This window comes from Rhyacophila brunnea, unplaced genomic scaffold (genome assembly GCF_057557595.1).
Source record: "Rhyacophila brunnea isolate RB1 unplaced genomic scaffold, BYU_Rbru_1.0 scaffold_3, whole genome shotgun sequence".
Classification (NCBI taxonomy): Eukaryota; Metazoa; Arthropoda; class Insecta; order Trichoptera; family Rhyacophilidae; genus Rhyacophila; species Rhyacophila brunnea.
Window position 1 is genome coordinate 36,102,304 of NW_028232965.1, and position 18,241 is coordinate 36,120,544.

The following is an 18,241-nucleotide window of genomic DNA, read 5'->3' on the forward strand; positions in this document are numbered from 1 at the left end:
CTCTACATTCTTATTGCGAACCTTCATAAAAGAATTTTTACTAATACATAAGAAAAAACACATAAATATGTAGGTATAGTGTCTTCACAACTCTTAAAAATACACTACCTTCTTGATCATAAATGTGCTCCCGATCCAAAAACCAGTTGGGAAACCCTGTCTTAAAACGTAAAAGGTATAAAAAATTATTCAAAGCTATTAGGTAAGTGTAATAAATTGAACTAAAAATACACCATGCTGGCTTCTAGTGAAAATAAGACCATTAAAAATTAACAAAATCTAATTTAAGTAATAGGTAAGCCTATAAGGGTATCACGATCGATAGCTAAAAATATTTACCAACCAGACCGTAATAAAAATACGTTGTGAATTTTTGCAGCGGATATCCTATTTAAAATTTTGTAGGAAAATCTTTTTTTAAAAAAAATTACTGCCGAAACCTTTGTAAGTCGGACAGCATAAAGGCTCGAGTGTTATTTCCGCCGAATCGATAATGTGGGCAAAATTGGCACGACCGACGACATGGCGGGGGAATACAAAAGGCCTGGCGCACATGAGGAGCAAAGAAAGCTCGTTGTACGAAAAAAACTCAGCCATAAATCAAAGAGCTACGCACCTGACACGCGTAAAACTAGCATGGTCTACGATGATGTAGACGTTTTGTACGTAGGCGCCCGGCGATAGCTACGGCGCTCGCGTAGGCAGGCCGCGCTGAGACGCCACGGTTTACGTCCCGAAGTGCGCGTGGGCCGTGAAACGGGTGGCGTTAAATATTTCGGTCGGCGCGGCGAACGGTAAATGTTTTATGGTTGCCAGAAGGTAAACGACCGGTGGATTTAATGTAAATAGATTAATATCTGTAATACTTTCTTTAACCCACATCCCAGAGTAAACACGCTAGAAACGCATAATAGATGGGCAGCTGTGGCACGTGCTCCAGCCCAATTTGATATATCCATCTCCGCACGCATGTATATACATACATAAGTATCGAGAGTGCTTAGCCCAAGGGGCGGCACAGACAATTTGTAACTTTATATAAGAGCAATTTCAAAAAATATTTTTATTAGTTTCGTCGTATTATATATTATCCCAAGTGGGAGAGCAGTAACTGTGCTCAACCAAATCGCTTCGATTATTTATATATATTTCACTTACGTGATATATTATTATTAAAGTATGGTGTACTTAGCTCATACGGTGTACTTCCATGTTTTTAAGATTTTTCTGATTACTCTTCTATGTAACGTTTAAGTTTAAATAATTGTAACATAGTCACAGAATAACTCTTGATGACACACTTTTCGGAAGCTGAAGATGCCATTCAAAACAACCTAATCCCAAATAACTCATTTTCGCCAGAATACCTTTTACGCCATTCTGGCTTAGCAAACTCGATATAATGTGTCGTAATAATGAATCTGAATGAGATTCAGTATTTATTGTCATATTTACCTAATGGCAAGAAACTTTCCACGGATATACCTAGACAAATTATGACATGTATTCTCTGTTATAATAAGACATGTAAATATGTTAAATATGCACAAAAATATCCATAACATGTTGCTTTACTTACTATAAAAATACAGTTAGAAAATTTAAATAAAGAGAAACATAACCAAATACTTACTAAGAAAATCAAGGATCAAGATTAGCCAGAACAAACAAAAAACGGATTGCCGGAAAACAACAACTAAGTTCCAAACAGCCAACTCGTAAGTGTTATTACGTCTAGAGGAAAAATGTGAAGGTACCTACTTGTGCTTAGATAGACAAAAAATAATAAAACGTAGAGAATAGAAGATATTTTTTTGAAAAACGTTGTATTAGTGATAAATACATTCATTTAAATAAAATACTGGCACGTCACATACGAGTACATTGATTAAGATCGGTTTGATATCTTGCCATGACTTGGCATTTTTTAAATAGAGCTATTACAAATCATTCGATAAAGTGGTTATTGGAATGGTAAGAATCGTTCGTTAGTTTCAATTCGAAGCGGAAACGGCCGCAATGCGGCAAAAGTAATAGAAAAAACAACCATAAATCACAATATACGCCAATTACTTCATTTTACTTTCGTTCACACATTTGAATATTCAAAATTGAAAAACGACTTTCTCTCTTTAGGGAGGAGATACAAAGGGCTATATAAACATAGTTAGTTGTTGCCATATATTTCGATATTTAAAACAAATTGGGAGCATTTCGCATATTTTACCACGTTTTTATTAGCTCGTATTCTTGTTTATCCAGTACAAATCTTGCAATCGATTTTTAAACTTCTAGAATATATCAGAACACGATGCCAATGCATTCTTTTAATACTTTTAGCCATCTTTAAGTAGAATTGAATTCATTTTTAGTTAATTTTGTTTTGTATGAGAAGTTATTTCGGAAGAAATCCGTAATTCAATCCACTATTATTGGTTACTAAGGGGGTGGTCCTAGCAACTAAATTATTAATATATACGTGCGTTACTATGGAAATCAAAATGATATTTCAGTATTCTATATTTGTTTGTTGCAAAATAGCAAAAAAATGATTTGTTGACAATTGCCTTATTTGTCCTAAATTATTAATACATAGAATTGTCAAGTTTATATGATTCAACAGAAAATTTTAAAACGTGGTACTTATATAAGAAGTTCTTTTTATCTTGTAATTCTTTAGAATGAAGTCAACACATTCTGAAAAGATCCAATTCATGTTTGGTCGATCGGTAAAAATGTGTTATATTCGATTGATACAAAAATATGAACTAATGATTTTAAAATAATTAAAAAAAAAATGACGAATTAAAAAAAAAGTTTAATTAAGTATATAATTGCTATCAATAAAATTAATATTATCGACTGAAGGGACTCAATTGAATTTGGCTTAGGTTTTCCCCAGACATTGCAGTGCCAAGTGTGGGAAATGTAATTAGGCAATCGTCAAGTAGGCATGTAGAAGTAAACAAAATTCATTGAACAAAATTACCCTTTTAAACGAATCACGTGTTGTTTTTAAAACGAACTTTTCGGATTAACAAAACGACGTAACGATGTTTTTCATTTCCTTTCAGAAAATACTTGTCGCAGAACAGATTACCCGTATTTAAGCCAACGATTAAAAAAGTTTAAGGACGCCGCTCCAAAAAACAAAGTCGAAATTTCATTCTTATCCCAAAGCTTAATGTTTTAGTAAAAGTTGCAATCCACGGATAAACCCCGTGACGTCTAACAGGCGGTTTAATCTCTTAAACACAGTTGAGTTACAGCGGTGACTAATGAGTAATGACAAACAATCGCCAGGTGAGATTTCATGGAGATAAAATACAACATAGAAATGGAAGCTGTGACAATTGATGAAATAAGTAAACACGATTATCATTCTATAAAATTGATAACAAAGAAATAGAAACCCTAAAACTATGATAGATTCTGTAAGCGGCATCTTGTTCGCCTTTATAAAGGAAGATTAACGTCTGGGATTATCTGATGAATGACCACTGCATTGCATTGCATACATTATATCAGCAAACAATATTTTTGTGAAATTAAGCACACAGAAATACCCAGACTGGTCTAGGAAAATTCTTCGCATATAATTCTCCCCCCAAATAAATCCTCACTATATAAAAATATATTGATACAAATTTCAATTAATGCTATATTTTTTATTTACCATCTGGCATTCATCGCTTGCAATGTATATTTTAAAACATAAAGATAGAATAGAAATTCGTTGTTCGCAGGATTCCATCAACTAAAAACGGTGTAACGGTAGTTGATGTGTATTGTTGCAATATAATTCACCTACAATTATTGTTGCATTTTTATTTATCGAAATGAATGTTTGTATGATCGTTTTTACGACGAAGCTTCGTGATATCATTATAATACCGTTAAAAACTATTTTAGACCAAGACTTTGGCGGCAGTTTTTTGGTTTATGACATACATATTATTTGATCATATTTTTAACACGTGATAAAGTTTTTCCCATATTTCTCCACACTCGAGAATTCTTCTTACAGCCATAGGCAGAAGGTAGTGTACGTCCTATTATTTATGCGTTCTCTGCTTGTCAATCAAACAGGTTTTATAGTAAAGGAGTAATATTATGTATTCAAATAAAACAAACATCCAAAATATCAGAATAATTGATAAAATGTACATTTACTTATTTGTAAAATTTTAAATAGTCAACACTGAAGCATAACGTACATACATAGGTATGTTATTTCCAACCAATTTTGTTATTACTAAACAAGCGTGGTAATGTATACACGTATTTGGTATTCAACACAAAGTTGCCAGAAGCAAGTGCGCTTTATTGAAAATTGAAACGCAGCTTATTTTAATCTGAGCGTTAATAATGGTTTTCAAACACCGCTCACTAATCCCACGAATTGGCTGCCGATACGTACTTAGTACTTACACGAGGACATAACAATGTAAATATTGTATTACACACAATAAATGTTGAAACCCCTGAAAGCACGCGTGTAAATACTGCTATATGAATGTATGAGTGTAGTGTAACAAAGCCTATGAACGAATATCACATCATTTGTTGAAACAAAGAAAGTCTACCAATCACTATATTATAATATTATTTATTTATAATTATAACACATAAACAGTCAACTGAAAATTGACCACATCGGACAATTTATTAACGTCTGACGAATATTACATAATATTTTAATTCCAGGATTTGTTTACCAGTTCTTTATTTACAAATTCAAAGTCGTTTCATTATTCAGGAATTAATAAAAAGAAAAATACACAGGTTCAAATTTATTTATACATTATAGTGAACGACAAATTGAAGACGTTCACAATATGACATGAAAAAACAAAGAAATAGAAGCTGTATAAAAGTAAGTACATGGAAGTACGCCGTATGACCTACGTACCTATTATAAAACAACGTCCACCTAAACTCATCCTCACGTAATTGTACTATATCAATATCCGAAGCGATTTGATTGTACGCAGTTATCGCTCTCCCAATTATCGCAAAGTCTAAATATCTTCTAAAGTAACATATTCAATTGGATGTAAACTTGAATTATTAAACACATTAAGTCAGTCCGTATTGTTAAATATTATTTTGATGACACATGGAGGTCAATACATAATAACGCAACAGTAATTAATTAAGGTACCTAGTTTTATGAGAAACACGTCAATCTGCCCGCGCCGTCAATTTTCCGGATATGATATAATCAGATAGCAGAAAAATATCCGAGATACAACACCACTTCCTTAACTAAACTTTAAAAAATATTGAAATTTCCGTAAGTATGTATATACTAGGTATACTATTCTTTATATAAACCTAATATAGAAATAGCTATCACGTGTGGACATTCTGGGATGCATTTGCATTGCATATTTTTCAGTCACGATAGTAAACTCAATTACAGAGTAAACTTTGCGTGAACTTTGAACGGCCATTTCATGAAAGCGAGCTCATTCGATGAATGATTAATTATTTCGCATATTATGAAACTAGTATAGATAGATAGACTATATCGATATACTGTAAGTGGTATATTAGCTACATTTACCCCCAAGACCGGGTAGTTTCAGAAAATTTAGTGTTGGGCAATCTTTGGCAGGCCGAAAAGGCCGTGGAAAAATGACTCAAATCAATTAGTGTCACCCCTACCCGCATTATAATGCATATTAACACAATAATGGTTCTAATAAGGTATGGTATAGTATGGCTGAAAGCTCCTCTATTTTCGAAATCACCTGAGCGCCACGCCTAATCTTTCGAGCTTTACCAAATGAATTTAATTGACACCCAGCCACTAAAACTCATGCGAATATCATACTAAGATTGTATGATGCTGAATGAAACATGTGAAACCGTTATTTATTTATTTAGGTATTTAGAGAAGTGGTAATTGAAAAGGAAAAATAAGACTATACAGGTAGGTCATCTTCACCTGGAGCCGTTGCACTGCCGGATGAAGGTCTTCTACTTTTTTCTCGGTTCCTATCTAGTTATATGCTACCATTTGTTTCCTCGTAATTTAAGTTCGTTATTCCAACGGAGTCAATAGAGTTTTAAAATATGACTACGTAATAATATTATGTTCAGCGGTTATTATCTGTCTCCTCGTCGATTAGTTTAATATGTGTTTTTATGCGATGTGCCCAACATGCACCATATATTCTAATCTTAAGTTCCACGGTGCACGCGCAACATGCATAATTCAGCACTGGTGCCACACAACAAATAAGCTTCACCAGTCGATTATTGCTATGAGTTACCGATAAATTTTCCCTGGTTAGTAGTTACTGTTAAAAAAGTAAATTACGATTCCCGCTCTAAGATTAGAATTCTACAGTGACCAGAACTCATAGGATTCATAACTTATAATAATACACGACAATTAGTTATTAGGCTTTGGCTTGGTCCATTCGGTCACTGTGCTATTTCTAAAGAGACACGGTGATTGATTGAAAAAACAACATGCGAATTTGACCCAGCTGTGGTATTTGAACCCACAACCCAAAAAGCTAGAAACAAGCGGCTAGGCTATATTCTACAAAGAGCGTAACTGGTACCTAATACAACACATTCGAGAGTGTCAACAGAATAGGTGTATAAACTGAATTCTGAATCACGTATAATCCTCTGGCTACGAGGTAAAAACGAATGTAAAAAAACTGTGCATGGAGTTGCCACGTTTTTCATTTACCATTCCGCACAGTTCAGTTAGGCAGGCTAAGCGGGAGTAAACAGAATGCGAAAAATGGAGAGAAAAAATCCTGAATCGTGGATAGTCAAACACGGTCAGCCTCAGTTTGCCGAGTGAGGGAGGGCGAACAGCAGGATAATCGTATCGGGCAAACGATAAAGGATAGGGGGTTTCCCTTGGCATACAATTTTATTGTCAGGCGGGTGTGTATTGGCGCACGGGGGAGCGAGGGATACACCATAATCACGTCGCGTCGGTGCGCTTTTGGACACAATATTTAAAATGTGCTTTGATAAAACTGCCGCAAAGGCCGACGAGGACATTGGAGGACAGAATTATATGGGTAACTTTATTTGAAATAGCTGCAAGCACCCCGGCATATAAATAAATTCCGCGATACAATTTCCGACAAAATAGGTTGATTCTAAAATCGAATTGAACTTTTTAAATTTTGATGTAAGATTAATATTTTTGGTAGTAAATTGGTTAACATTACATAACCAAATATCTATAATATATATCTTGGTAATAAAAAAAATTAAGAAAACATATAGCAGGTATCTACTTAATCCACATAATTTAATACCGATCATATCCGCCTATCGGCGGCGAAGACGTACATTTTCAATAATTGATTTTAAATAAAATTATTATCTATGTGTAATCAAATTACACGACAAAAATTATTACGCAGCTAAAACCAGATGTGTGTTGCTAATCCTAGAAATTATGATAATTTGTATGCATCGCTGGAAAAATCTTCACTACGATCAATCGAGATCATGTAAAATTCGACAAATTTACGAAGTTGAGGTCAGATGGGGAAGGCAACAAGAGAAATTCTGTAGTCACAGTCACACGTGAGGAGGGTATGCGAAACTAGGATCCCACACTTCGTCTTGCACTGAAGATCCGTTGGCTGTCGTCCTTCTAGCAATCTTCCAAAAGATGGAATGATAACTCGAAATGGAATAACACAGAATGATGTAACTGTCTGCATCTACATTCTAGAGAAGGATACAAGAAGAATTCTGAGAATGCACTGTATTAAAAAAAAACAATTCAAACTATTTTACATAGCAAGAGTAAGAGTTATAGCTACCTAAGTTTCAGCTTTCGGCACGTTCAGTCTCTGTGCATGGTGGACATACGACTGACAAAGGTTTTAAAGTAAAAACTATAAGTGTAACTATAATCTTAAATCACATTATAACCCGACAGGTGAGAAAATTTAAACGCAGTTACCTTTATACATATTTTGATTCAACAACAATTTAACACACATACGTGACAAACTACACAGTTGTAAATACAAAATAGACAATCGCACGACTCCCGCTGTTGGAAGACAGATAAGTCGAACCATATAATGACAGGAAGTACGTATAGACAAAATAGATAGAGGTTAACGTTTAAACAGACATACTGTCAGTAGATAAAGTTTATTCAATAGATTATGTCACTCCAATATAGACCTATATCAAGACTTAAAAGGTAACGTAATTGGTAAATTGCTTTTTGAGATAAATAAAATAGAAAAGTAGAAATAATTTTAGGGGATAGGCAATCAAGTAAAATACATTATCTGAAAAGGTAAGTGGTGTTTTCTACGAACTAGACGAAGGCTGTTAGGTATAATGTGATTTACGAGATCAAATATCGTTTAGACCAGGGGTTATCAACTAGTTTTTTTTTATAATGAAGAACGGAGTGATTTAAACAGATTGTTGAAATAAAGCTTACATAATTTCAATGAGAAAATAAACAATAATTATAATGTTGTAATACAAACCAATATAACAAGATAACCTCAAGTTACCATCAATAACAGGAAAACTCAATAATTCAGCCATGTATTCCGCAGTGCGATATATAAGTTTGTCCTACTCACGATGCAGGAAAATATAAAGGACGGAAAAATAGATAGTCTTGGTTACACAACCTCGGTGAGTGGTTCGATGTTTAAGACGTTGGTAATCTACGACTGCAGTTTGGTCGCTAACTTTCAATTGAAGTTGGCATCAAGAAAGACAGCGTAACCCCTATTCGATATGTACCATTAAAGAAAAATCTTGATAGGTATATTGTGTAATTGTAATGTAACGTCGGAATATTCGTTATTATTTCACATCAGTATATGGAGGAAGGTATTTTTACATGTTTATATTACCCGCTCAAGATACCTGCATATTTAAAGTAGCACGCGAAACAGTTGGAGGTAATATCATGTTATATGATACGCATCAACACGCTATCCTCGCCCGTGTATCATACCATATCACAATACGTCGTTAAAAAACTTTATATCTGAATTACAACCCTTTTAACAAGCATTAAGTATTTGTATAGAGCTATTCACGTGATATGATGGCAAATGACGTACAAATTTAGGTTAAATACAATTCACCAATTTTAGGAAGATAGTAAAACAGATATCCATACGCTGTATTACAGCGATATACCTTATTCTTTCGTGTGCTATATTCTAAATAATCTAAACGAAAGTTAGCTATCATCGTTTTGTATCGCTCTATATTCATTACGATTATGTGGTTTCGTCGAACCACTAACACCAAGAATCCTGGCCATATATACCCCATTCATTTAGATATTATATCGTAACGAAAGAATTTTCTGTTAAACCCACATCTCAAATACACCAATAAGAGTCCAGATGTAAGATAATAGAGAAGATAAATAGTATTTAGCCAACCGTTTCGTAGATGTAGGTTAAATCCCGGTTCAAAGTGGCATCTTATTTCATTAACTCAATTAATCAGTTTTCATTAACTCTGTAACCTAAATATCTATATCTGTCGACAGGTTGAAGGAAAATTCCACGAATGCTAAGAGGGGTATGTATTACAACGTCTTATTGATAGAAGATTCCGTTTATCATAAACATATTATCTCGACTAGAAAAAAATGAGTGATTCTGATGTACACAATGTTTAAATCAGTTAGGTTTGCGGGTAGTGGAGCAATAGCCGTAAAACGTGGTCGACATCGACCAGAAAAACACGACCGTCTGTTCACCAAGAAGTATGGTATGACGTATATAATGCCATATTTCTACAGCGGTCGTGTGTTTTTGATCGACCTCGTTTGGCGGGTAACGTTGCTCGACTCTTGAAACCTCCTTTTTGTAGAATATAAACGTAGAACATATCTAACGGCGATACACTCATTATTTTTGTTTTTTGCAGAAACTGAAGTTTTTTAAAATATAAATGTGAATTGGAGATAATTAAAAGTAAATCAACAAATCTACGACTTCAGAATCATTAGTGGAATAAGTTTGTCACTGTCTTCACAAAATGTATCGCCCGCAGAAAGACATATAATTCCGTTTCCACTATGGACTCCCGAGACTAAACAAGATACTTTTTTATTTCAAAAAGGTAAGTAGTTAGTTCGGTTTAGTTACTGACGTTTTCATTATTTAACGCTGCCAGAAAATTGCAAAAATACTTGAGTAAAAAGTGTGTTTACGCAGATCGTTGGTTACGGTATATAAAATATTGTGGCTGAAATTAAAATCACCCCCTACTGCAATCTTCACGTAATATGTATATATTGCAGAAATGAATCTAATGGAAAACTAATAACCATAATAATGTTATTGATATCCGCAGTTCCGTGTAAATTTAAGCAATATATTCATGTAAGTGTGACCTTTATTCATATGATTTTGGAAGGTATTTTTCTGTAACACTATATTATTAAGTCAAATATAGTATTATGTGAAATAATATTTTGATTCAATCACATCATAATATTATTATTAAACACAATACACACGCTCTCGTTTCAAAAGATTCGGCTTTGACTTTTCGTGGTAATTTATAATAAATAATGTATAAAACGTATCAAGTATCATAACTCAATGGTTTAGTTTAGATACATAAATAATAGAATATTTTTATAATTGTCAAAACTGTAAATCAGGGGTAGAAAAAGAACTATTTAATGCGAGAAAGAGGCGCCTGATAGCATTTCTATAAATATCGTAAAAGAGATGGATATATTTTATATAAGAATAAATTGTTTGAACGTGTTGGCACTATTTTAAAAGTTTAGAAGCATATTTCATACATTACTGTATCGATCAAATTTCACGGAAAAAAACTGCCTACTTTCAAACTACACAAAATTTCTTTTTTCGCACATTTTGTATGATTGAACGGCGACAAAAAGGTTTTACGTCAGGGGGACAATAATAAAGCGCGATGGGGCTGGATATCGACTATCGAGTATCGATAACACCGGCATGGCGGCTCTCACCTTGGCCTACGAGTTAGCAGCCAAAGAACAACGCGATTGTACGGCCATTATGTGGAGGTGGCGCTTGTTTCTATCTGTTTCGCTAATGGAGGGTGCCGTGACGGTGGTATAATTTCACGTCGAATTATTTTCGAAGGCTCACTTCGATGTCTATTAATCATGTTGCCTTACATAATGGACATTTCATGCTAATCATCATTCATCATTGCAGCCTGATTTTCGTCAATTGCACGGTTGCCTGTTTTCCCTTTCCTGCACCGCGATCTCAGACAATTACCCATGTAAGTTTCCTGGTATAAATAAAAAATACGTTACGGAAGCACGACCACAACAACACGCAGCTGACTACGTGTCTCACACTTTCGTGTTCACGTTCATACACTTTCGAAACGTGCTACGACCGGATACAGCTCTCTACGGTGTTCAGAAAGTCCACAGCTAACTGTCGCGACTAGGGGCAATTCCTAGCCCAACGTCTACCTTATCGTTTTCAGGGTGGATCCACGCACACTCTTCATACCCAGATACTTTTATCAGTAAGCGCTTTGGTTCTAGTGATTAACACCTGACGTCCAGCTATACTGGTGGGGTGCTTAATGACGAGTCGTTACTTTTCGCACCCATAAGTGGTTATCGTGTACGCGTCTATAAAAATATAGGACGAAATGATTCATCGAAAAACAATTAACCGATATAATTATAATAATTAAATAATTTTGTAGTAGGCAGCAGAACATAATTTAGCTTTCAGTATTACAATAGAATTATTATAAATTGTATACATAGTATTATGCAGATAGCGTTGATTAATTGCTAAAGCTGTTCATTACATCTGATATATTGAAAATATCTTAATGTATTGTTTGCATGTGGCGTTAATGTACCTAGTGCAAACTTATCCATCACGAATACGTATTTAGACCATAAAAGTGTAACCAAATGGGACATTTAAAGTCTTTACTTTGGATTTTAGCGGTGCTTTCGTAAATTTACAAGTTTCCCAGGGATGCTTAGTTTTTATATGGCAATTCTCGTTTTCTTATCTGCGAGATGCAGGCGTCCGAACTCCGACTACAGACACCTCTTAAATTTAGCCAATGACCTCGGGCAATTCCAGTTCAACTTTACGTTCTTTCATTTAGTGCTTGCGTCGAAAGAAAACAAAGCTCTATTTCGCATTGTGCTCAGTCGCTGGATAATAATCAGCAAAGCGTTGAGGAGAGGTCGTATCGTGTTCTATATAATTAATAGAAACGCCTAAAAGGCCAGGCCCAGGGATATAAAATTAGGTTAAAAATTCAAACCATGTCACCTTTTAAAAAATATTCATTATCATATTACCCACGAGGTGAAGATTTGTGGCATTTTAATATACGACAGACGCGCGCCTTTTGTCTTTATTTTAAGTGATATATCCTGAAAAGTAAATCGACGACGCCAATATTTTTCGAATGTTTAGGGCAGTTCACATACTTTTATCAAGTAACTAAGTATTTGAAAGCGACTAAAAATGTGAAAAACTGGAAGAACTTGTGTATGATCATAAAAAAATGATTGTTGCGTATATTATAGCAAAAACATGCATAACTATTGTTTCTGCACTCGGTTACAAAACAATGTTATAGTTAAGTTAGGTATACATAAAGGTGACGTCTCTGCATCGGACATTACGCATCTTTGATTAGGTTTTAATAAATTGATTTTATTTGGCTGCTTTGTGTTAATTTGTTACACCTTGATTTGCAAACATCGCTATAAAACAAGTCTCTCAAATTTCAGTGGAAAGTGAATATTATTGGGTTCTCACTCACTAACTCACAACATGAACATACTCATAAATCACTAACATATATATCTACTTCAAAATATACAGCATATGACAAGTGGCAACGGAAGGACTAAATTAGATTAAACGCGTTTTCCAGACAAATAAAACAGTCGTAAATATAGTTAACCGCGGAAAAACATCAGAGAATATTTGATTGATTGAGTGGCGATAACGGAGGGTAGCTAATCCGTTCGCGTTATTAAAGAAAGAAGACATTTTTATTGTAAAAAAGACGATTCGTGTTTTCCATTAGCCGGATTACTGCACTAAGTGCACTCTAGCGTAGCGAATGGAAAATTAACCCAGGGAAAATTAAATTATAGGACAAATTAAAAAGGTTTTCTTATACTTCACGGCGTCAAACGGAATAATCACTATATATAAGCTACATAGAATATTACTTACGTAAAGCTATATCAATGCACGATTATGCTATAATAAATAAGATAGATACCAAATATTTAAACTGGGGATTAAAACAAAAATCAATTATGTTTTATTCAAGACTGAATATAAACAAGATTTAAGAATATAGCATTGCTTGAATAAAACCAAAACTAAATTTATAGAAATCCTGACATAGTTTATGGCCGGCGTTTGTTTTTATTACATTTTTTTTAAAATTACAACGATGTTAGCCATTATTGAAAGCATTTTAAAACACTTCCGATGACATTAAAGTTAATTTTTGGGTCGATAGCATGGTAGTAAGAGTTTTCGTCTGGTAAGCTGATAAATATCTTTCTAGTAGGTATGTTCAAAGTTAATGATTTTCAATAATATTTCACTGTTTTCTGTTGCTAGGCGGAACTATTTTGACACATTTTATTTTAATAGAACCCATTATGCAAAATTCTTAAGTTTTATAAGCATGCTAATTGGAATCTGCTGGTGACAAAAGCTTGCCTCCAGAAGATCGTCGCAGCGTATATTCGTACATACTTAAGCTTGTCTGGAAGTAGTCCCAAGGGTGACACTACATAAATTGTTACTATATACGTGAGTTATCTCAGTAAGTATGGCTATTTTCAATCCCACTGTGAAATTCTGGTAGGTACGTAAAAATGGTTACCACATGGACTTTATGATTTGTGAATCAACAAAAACACAACGAATCTTCAAAAAAGGGTTATGAGTTGAACTGGAAATATCAGACGTATTCTATTATGATCGGTTCACGATCTGTAACATCGATTGTATCCCTGGTACAACTGCCCCCGGCCGATTCTCAAATTGATACCAGCGTAGGCCTCCCTAGTCGCCGCCCAAATATCTATCGAAAGAAACAAATCTAAAACATCCCTAAGGATTAGAGTGCCTCAGACAAAAACACATGCCAATCATACAATGTAACACCGAATAAGGAATAGTCCCTCCTTATTGGTTACCAAAGAGATTTCTGATAAATTGTTTCTCCCAAATACATTAATACTACCCTTTAACAGTTTAACAGTATTAATCTTCGTCTTTATCGGACGTTTTTAAGCCTCATGCTAGAAAAAGGTCTATGTACCTATCTAGTATCTATTCGAGATGAACCTTTTCTTTTTCGGCTCCATTGTTTTACTGGGAAAACAATTAGTTACGTATTTGATAAACTAATATCGGAGACATGAAAAGACATTGTGAGACAATATAATTAAAATATGATACACTTACGTTAATTGAATATAGTTTATCTGTTATTTGCCCGGATAAAATGAATAGCCTTGACCAGAATGCTGTGTGAAAGTCGAAAATGATGAATATGTGGTGTTTTTGCGACCTCACCCTAGACAACCTGACAAATTTGTGGGAAAAACATCTATGTCATTATCATACCTTGTCTTTTCTCATCGTATTAACATTTAATGACAACATAAAATATATGAACACCATACAAGAGTATTGTTGTAAACGTCGTCATGTTAAAATTGAGAATAAATCCACATTTGGCACCAGATTCCGTAGTTATAACACTTTTTCAAATTATTATTATGTCAACACATGCATTAGGTACCTATATCTTCAATTTTCATTATATTTATCATATTATAGTCAAATTTATTCGGTAAATTATTCAATGGAGTTTGTAACTAGATAATGTAATGTAATCTAGATAAGGTGTAAAACTGTCATAAAATTAATAATTTATTATCAAGTCAACTTCTCTAAAATTATGAGTTTATTACCTACAAACTGTATATTATCTAGAATTATCGAGAAAAAAAAGATTCTTGATTTCCAGAATTCTCAAATAACGAGAAATGAAAAAACTCGAAAAATCGCATGTTATAGTTATGAGTATTTGTTTTTAAGGGGGCAGTATTGTTGTGTATCTTTTAGCAGTACAATGATTGACAATTTAATGTGAAAATATAATAAATAATACATATGATGCGTTCTTCCATTATATACCGAAAAACCAATGAAATTGATTGTGTATGTGCTAGAGCTGTAAGTATGTTTGGCTATAGTTTTCATTTTGCGTGAACTATAAAGGCGTTAGTACATATTTTAAATAATAATATAATGACATCAAACCATGAATATACTTACCTCACAAATTAATTTTTCGGATCGACAATTACTTCGAATGAGAATCACAAATCTTGCACAGCTTTATTGTTGATATGCAAAAAGTATATAATATGTACTACGTTGAAAACGAATTAATGATTATTCACAAGTGTCTTGAATACAATATTGTAAGCTGTGGGAAATTAATATCCGGGATATATTATTACACCGTTGCAAAAACACTTCACTTCTCGTCGCCAAACGCACTGTGGTATCAATGAAAGAACAATATTAGGTTTGGGCACATAAGTTGGATTTCCCTCTACAATAATAAACCTATAAGGAGGGGTGGAATGAAACGGCGAGAGGAGGAAAACGAGGAACAAAAGAAGGACGATACCGTCAACCGGCGAGAAAAACAGGGTAGTGTTGCCAGTTTTATGCGGTTTCCGACCAAACCATGTTATATTGCGATCGATATTAGTAAGCACTCCCTTTACAAGTAAATAGTATTAAAAAACAAGCTTATAAATCTTAACAAAATTGACATCCAGTAAGAAAGCTTTCAGTATTGCAAGTGTCATTTATGACGGTTTTGAAATAGAATGCAGGTATATATTAAATACAATAAAACAATATAATATAATAGATAACAATTAATTCATATAAATTAATAACGAATTGGTTCAGCCTATTTATGTAAAAAATACATTTTAACAGTCATTATAAAATTATATACACTTCGCATCCATAAAAAAATCGCGGTATCAGTAACAAAATTGACTTTTTTATTACACCAAATTCGTATTCTAAATCAGGACGCCAAATTGAACATAATTATATAAGAACTTATTTACTTTCTTCATAATATAGTTAAACGATGTTACGACAAAAATAATATTTATATTTCGAATATTTTAAACAGTTTCCTTTTGCAGGGTGTCGAATATTGTGTTTTATTTTCATTAATATTATAATATGTGTCCATTTAATTGTAATCGGTCGTAGGTGCCTATATGTAGAAGTTTCTCCTAACAGCATATATGCAGTAGATTATTATCAATAACAAAATGGTAGCTACACGCAGGAGCCGCGAATTTAATGTCTTATCCCGACCAAAAACATCTGTACGTGAATGATGTTTTCCATCCGTGGTGGAAAATACAAAAAAGGGACATATATATTAATAAAAACTTTAAATGTTCTCATTGAAATTATAGTAAACAGTTTTTGTACAATGTAGATGTTATTCACGTACAAATATATTTAGGTCTGGACTAGGCATAATAATACAGTATTCTGAATAATGTCGCAATCGTTTGAACATCATAGGGTATAGGGTTTGGATGAGTTAATAAGATAAATGTCCAAGTGATACTGGTTTCAGATAAGTCCATAAAAAATTGTCTGCCATTTCACGTGAAAGTTACATTTTAAAACGCGGAATATAACGCGCCATCATACATTTTAATTTCGCAAACAAACAAGAACAAATTCGTTAATTTAAAAGCTGCCGCCAACAGCTACAACAGTTAAGTATAATTATTGCCATCATTAATAAACTCGTCGTGAATGTTAATTAACGTTAGCAGTAAAGTTAAACCAGACACGGCAAACTGTTTACGGTCTCTCTAAATTCTGAAATTGAATTATGCGACGGCAAAAATACTTAACAAAATTATGTACGGGGAGGAATGTTGACTGCTGAAATTGCCCCGTCTGTGAACAACTTTCCTCATTCTAAAAAAATATTAATTATTAAAAATTGTTAAAACACCCACGGACAAAAATATTTTCATTAAAAACTATGACAAAGAAAAATTGTTTCCAACCTAAAAAAAATCGCATTACTTGCGGTAAAGGTGTTTTTAAATGCAAATAAACCTTATAAAATTATTTATATTTTTTCGGAAAGACACCCATTTTATTTAAGGAGATACCTAATAGCTATTGGAAGCTTTAATTTGTCACGCGCGCTGTAAATTATTTTGATAACGGCCTTATCTTTTACATTCAAAATTTGAATAGTGATTTTTAAAACTAATTTATTATTATTGATTTCGGTAGGTACCATCATTTTTATATCGAACTTCTACATAACAAATTAATAAAAAAACACAGTTTTAATAAATACATTATAACCGTATCAGAATTTATTTACAAAAGAAAGCGATTATAATTATATTATGAACACTGTAATTAAAAATGTTCATAAAAACACCAACATTGCTGTATCAGATCAATATTATGTAGGTACCTATATGAAAATTGTACGCGTTGTTTATTTTAATAGTTGAAGTTGTTTTATGTAGAGTAGGTAACTTACATAGCCTAAAAAATGATTATTTTACACGCAAATAAGGTGGAAACTAAAAATAAAAAATTCCGTCACTCAATTATGAAGTTGATTGATTATAGGTAGGTATATGCCATTTTCATAGGTTGAAACAATTTTTCAAGAAAACATTTTTGAAGTACTTATTATTATCAATATTTAGAATTTATAATATTTTGGTCAAACTAATAGCCATAAAACACAACAATCACAACGGAATGCCCATTCAATCGACCCTATTCGCAGTTTCAAATACCATTAAGCCGTACAAATCTAAAATTAATGGATTGAAATAAAACTGTCACTCAGAAAGGGGTAACAATTAATCCGCGGACGGGAAAGTGTGCTGGCACTTTCAGATTAAATGAAATACAGTGACATGAGATAATTAATCATAAAAACCGCATGGGATTCGCGATGGGTGGGGGGACTCACAACACGAATGGATGCGCGGAGGCCACTTGCGACAGTCGAATGGCGAGTTAGGTTGACGAGCGAGTCTGACGGGACGCCAGCGGGTACTGCTGTTGGCGTCGGCGGCGTCGCCGGCGCCGGCCTCCCCAACCGATGGCTCAGCGTTACA

The 18,241-nt window shown here is 33.7% G+C and overlaps 1 protein-coding gene across 15 annotated transcripts in view; it reads right to left on the reverse strand.

Moving 5' to 3' along the window:
• The window catches only part of bsk (mitogen-activated protein kinase dJNK), a 215,337-nt gene that overhangs the window by 139,564 nt on the left and 57,532 nt on the right, over window positions 1-18,241 (reverse strand). For 2 of the 15 annotated variants that reach the window (XM_085953249.1, XM_085953246.1), the window contains exon 1: window positions 15,363-15,501. The exons of 9 other annotated variants lie outside the window; for them this stretch is intronic. The gene's annotated coding sequence lies outside the window, so the exon portion shown is untranslated. Of the gene's footprint in view, window positions 1-15,362; window positions 15,590-18,093; window positions 18,182-18,241 lie in introns of those variants that run through there. 4 more of the 15 variants (XM_085953251.1, XM_085953257.1, XM_085953258.1 and 1 more) reach the window with 4 other exon arrangements.